The sequence below is a fragment of the Megalopta genalis genome, unplaced genomic scaffold, assembly GCF_051020955.1.
Source record: "Megalopta genalis isolate 19385.01 unplaced genomic scaffold, iyMegGena1_principal scaffold0061, whole genome shotgun sequence".
Classification (NCBI taxonomy): Eukaryota; Metazoa; Arthropoda; class Insecta; order Hymenoptera; family Halictidae; genus Megalopta; species Megalopta genalis.
The window spans coordinates 487,501-492,889 of NW_027476130.1; the positions used below are offsets into that span (position 1 = coordinate 487,501).

General features: G+C 42.8%; 1 non-coding gene across 1 annotated transcript; it reads right to left on the minus strand.

Moving 5' to 3' along the window:
• Nucleotides 1-1,096: 1,096 nt before the first annotated feature.
• LOC143261708 (small subunit ribosomal RNA) lies at nt 1,097-3,017 on the minus strand. The gene has a single exon (XR_013035781.1). It is a non-coding gene; the product is annotated as a small subunit ribosomal RNA (ribosomal RNA).
• Nucleotides 3,018-5,389: the final 2,372 nt, after the last annotated feature.

The following is a 5,389-nucleotide window of genomic DNA, read 5'->3' on the forward strand; positions in this document are numbered from 1 at the left end:
TCGGAGCGAATAGAACATTGAAAAGCCTTCTATCGAAGAAACACAGAGAGTATATCACCTCCAAAAACGACGGGGATATGGATATTCAAACTGGACAATTATCAACCCGATACTGGATTCGAAAAGTTTCTCTCTCCTTTCGTCGTTATTTACACCGGACGGACTCACGGCCGGCTCTAGCTGGGTGTCATATATATATACGTCCCACGCTCATGCTGCCACTAGCGCGCAACAGAGTAGGGTGTCAATGACAACGACACAGCATTGAAACGAGCTACACAAGCCGGTCTCTCTTGATACCAATGTAAACGAGCATTAAGTTATCTTCAGACTGCCCGATATTTTCGTCCTTTGGACTTTCCCAACGATTCCTTTTTTTCTTTTTTTTTTTTACACCACAGCGAAGACTTGAGGAAGCGTGATTAAGCACGCTCGCATCCCTCCCTGTCCTACTACAACTGTGTGTGTGTGTGTAAAGAAAGAAAAAAGAATACATTGGCTTTCTCTCTATCGAGAAGATGGCCTACGCAACGCAGATCAAAGGCCTAATACGTGTAATATAATACGCGTCTGGCCGTGTATAAATCACGCACGAATGATCTGGTCGGGCCCAACTCTTCTCGTACGCTTATTTTTCCGTGTTGAGGCACTATCATAAAATCACACAAACCCCAACACGTGTGTGTCTTGGAAGGAAGATGGCCTACGCAACGCAGATCAAAGGCCTAATACGTGTAGTACACACGTCTGCCGTGTAAATCACGCACGAATGATCTGGTCGGGCCCAACTCTTCTCCACCACACCACATCCCAACTTTGTACATTTTTATATATTTTTGTGCGTTGGGGCACCTTCATAATCACAAACCCCAACAACACATATATCTCTCTCTCTTTGAAAGATTTGTTGTGGCCTACGCAACGCAGATCAAAGGCCTAATACGTGTAGTACACACGTCTGGCCGTGTAAATCACGCACGAATGATCTGGCGGGCTCAACAATATCTTTTTTTTTTATATGAATTCTTATCCACAAACTAATCGAATTCATTTTCTCTCCTCCTCTCCTCTCTCTTTGAGATATATTGGAACATTGTAATGATCCTTCCGCAGGTTCACCTACGGAAACCTTGTTACGACTTTTACTTCCTCTAAATAATCAAGTTTGGTCATCTTCCCGGCATCATCGGCAATGCCGAAACATTGCCGCGCACCAGTCCGAAGACCTCACTAAATCATTCAATCGGTAGTAGCGACGGGCGGTGTGTACAAAGGGCAGGGACGTAATCAACGCGAGCTTATGACTCGCGCTTACTGGGAATTCCTCGTTCATGGGGAATAATTGCAAGCCCCAATCCCTAGCACGAAGGAGGTTCAGCGGGTTACCCGGGCCTTTCGGCCAGGGAACACACGCTGATTCCTTCAGTGTAGCGCGCGTGCGGCCCAGAACATCTAAGGGCATCACAGACCTGTTATTGCTCAATCTCGTGCGGCTAGAAGCCGCCTGTCCCTCTAAGAAGATTTGTTTGTACGTTGGTAGTAAAAACCCCACCGGCAGAAGCCGAGAGCCTTCGAGATACCATAATTACGTCTATTTAGCAGGCTAGAGTCTCGTTCGTTATCGGAATTAACCAGACAAATCGCTCCACCAACTAAGAACGGCCATGCACCACCACCCACCGAATCAAGAAAGAGCTATCAATCTGTCAATCCTTCCGGTGTCCGGGCCTGGTGAGGTTTCCCGTGTTGAGTCAAATTAAGCCGCAGGCTCCACTCCTGGTGGTGCCCTTCCGTCAATTCCTTTAAGTTTCAGCTTTGCAACCATACTTCCCCCGGAACCCAAAAGCTTTGGTTTCCCGGAAGCTGCCCGCCGAGTCATCGTAGGAACTTCGGCGGATCGCTAGCTGGCATCGTTTATGGTTAGAACTAGGGCGGTATCTGATCGCCTTCGAACCTCTAACTTTCGTTCTTGATTAATGAAAACATTTTTGGCAAATGCTTTCGCTTCTGTCCGTCTTGCGACGATCCAAGAATTTCACCTCTAACGTCGCAATACGAATGCCCCCATCTGTCCCTATTAATCATTACCTCGGGGTTCCGAAAACCAACAAAATAGAACCGAGGTCCTATTCCATTATTCCATGCACACAGTATTCAGGCGAAGGTAGCCTGCTTTGAGCACTCTAATTTGTTCAAAGTAAACGTACCGGCCCACCTCGACACTCAGTGAAGAGCACCGCGATGGGATATTAGTTGGACCGCCCCGTGAAGAGCAAAGCCCACCGGTAGGACGTACCACATAATGCCAGTTAAACACCGCGAGCGATGAACCGACACTGTGACACACAGATTCAACTACGAGCTTTTTAACCGCAACAACTTTAATATACGCTATTGGAGCTGGAATTACCGCGGCTGCTGGCACCAGACTTGCCCTCCAATGGATCCTCGTTAAAGGATTTAAAGTGTACTCATTCCGATTACGGGGCCTCGGATGAGTCCCGTATCGTTATTTTTCGTCACTACCTCCCCGTGCCGGGAGTGGGTAATTTGCGCGCCTGCTGCCTTCCTTGGATGTGGTAGCCGTTTCTCAGGCTCCCTCTCCGGAATCGAACCCTGATTCCCCGTTACCCGTTACAACCATGGTAGGCGCAGAACCTACCATCGACAGTTGATAAGGCAGACATTTGAAAGATGCGTCGCCGGTGCTATAAGACCATGCGATCAGCACAAAGTTATTCAGAGTCACCAAAGCAAACGATGGACGAGTGTAAACACCCGCCACCGATTGGTTTTGATCTAATAAAAGCGTTCCTACCATCTCTGGTCGGAACTCTGTTTTGCATGTATTAGCTCTAGAATTACCACAGTTATCCAAGTAAATTTTAGTACGATCTAAGAAACCATAACTGATTTAATGAGCCATTCGCGGTTTCACCTTAATACGGCATGTACTGAGACATGCATGGCTTAATCTTTGAGACAAGCATATGACTACTGGCAGGATCAACCAGGGAACTATACAATATGTATATATAAAATGGACAAAATTTAAATCCTTTTCCATCGTCGCCTGTTTCATATATATATGTCAGGTCGACACACCACTTTTCTCTTTCAAATATGTACAAGTTTTGCCACATTCCGCGCTTGTAACATATCTTCTTTAACGCTCAATTTCTTTCATTTTTCTACCATACAGATATTTTACCGTACGCCCAAAAACGTACGTATTATATTTTTGTTCTATCGTAAAATCACATTTTTCTACGTACGCCAGCTTCGTACGTTTCTATCTTTGCCTTCATAAAATCACAAGATAATTTTATCTTCAAGAGTCTCGCTATTAACATCTTGTAAGATAAATGTACGTCCCAGCTAAAACGTACAAATACTTCAAGTTAAGTAATAATATATCATCGCTATTGACAAATTTTTAAGATCCAAGACACAGTTCTCTCTATATGTTTTAATATTTTTTATGTACTCAAATATATTCAAAGGAAAAAGTACATGGGTGATGCCATAGTCGTGGAAGCGCGTACGCTCACGCTGATCTTCTGACCGCCGGAAGCACGAAACCTCTGATCTGGGCAAAATCGGCAAGCCGAGGAAGAACGGACAGGACACATGCTGGACTGGCGAGAAAGCGTGTTCTTCCGCTCGCGCTAGGCATTTCGATTTCTGACACCTCTTGATTTAAAAAATCAGTTTTTTGAAAGTTTTCTCTCTCCACTGGGCTATTCATTTTAGCCACAGTTTTCAATTGGTACGATTTGCTTCCAAATCTTACAGATGCATTTTAAAAAATTTTTCCATCGCTCGGACAGAAGAGTCGATTGCTCAGTGAGTACGAGTATACATACAAAGTGCATACGGGTAACCAACCCCGTAGGGCTTGCCACATATGGGCCATTCGGTCAAAGACACCGACCCGTGGCCACGCTGTGTGGAGAAAAGTCCGTAACGTAAACGGCACGAAACAGTCAGGACCGAAGCCCCGAAGGAGCTCTGAGACAGCTTCTCGACCGAGATCGTAGAATTGGCCCAAAACCCGCTCTGCTCCGTCCGCCTCGCACGGACCGTGTATCTCTTATAGATACCGAACGGCCGGCAAGGACGCCGGCGCCGCCGGCCGAATAGCACGCGCGCTTATGAGTGTAAACCGCTGCGGCAACAGACCGCCCGGCCGTGCTGTTGTAACATAGCGCGTGAACGAACGAAAAAAATTTTTATAGTAAACATTAAAATAAATTACACTACCGTAAACTAGACAAAAAATTACACATTTTTTCCCAATATGAAAATTTTCACAAACTTTTTAAAGTCCCATCGCATCGAGTAAACTTTTTTAATAACGCGTCCGCACGATTCTAAATGCTTAATCCATATGTGAAATCGTTCACTGATCACGAATATCGTATTTAAAAAAATTACAAAAATTTATTTTTCAAAATAATCAAAAAAAACCGAAAAATCACAAGAGTAAAGTACCATTATTTTAAACAACATGTCGTTCTAAATGCTTAATCCCTATGTAAAAAAGTTATTTAAGCAAGAATATGTAATTGAAAAAAATTAGAAAAATTTATTTTAGCCGTAAATCGAAAATAATGGGGACACCGGAGCTGTTCGAAGCGCCGAGACGCGCCGCGTACGGCCGAATATTTTCTAAGTCCCAACGTACCGATCAAGAGTAAAGTACCATTTTCCTACATTAGATTTCGTTCTAAATGCTTAATCCCTATGTAAAAACGTTAGTTAAGCAAGAATATCGTATTTTTAAAAAAATCTAATGATAGGATTTTCCAGAAAATTGAAAAAACCGAAAAATGTCAAGAGTAAAGTGCCATTTTCTGACATTAGATTTCGTTCTAAATGCTTAATCCCTATGTAGAAACGTTAGTTAAGCAAGAATATCGTATTTTTAAAAAAATCTAATGATAGGATTTTTCATAAAATTGAAAAAACCGTAAAATGTCAAGAGTAAAGTGCCCTTATTTTAAACATTATATCGTTCTAAATGCTTAATCCCTATGTAAAAAAGTTATCTAAGCAAGAATATGTTATTGAATAAAATGAGAAAAATTTATTTTAGCCGTAAATCGAAAATAATGGGGACACCGGAGCTGTTCGAAGCGCCGAGCGCGCCGCGTACGCCCGAATATTTTCTAAGTCCCAACGTACCGATCAAGAGTAAAGTACCATTTTCCTACATTAGATTTCGTTCTAAATGCTTAATCCCTATGTAAAAACGTTAGTTAAGCAAGAATATCGTATTTTAAAAAAAATCTAATGATAGGATTTTCCAGAAAATTGAAAAAACCGAAAAATGTCAAGAGTAAAGTGCCATTTTCTGACATTAGATTTCGTTCTAAATGCTTAATCC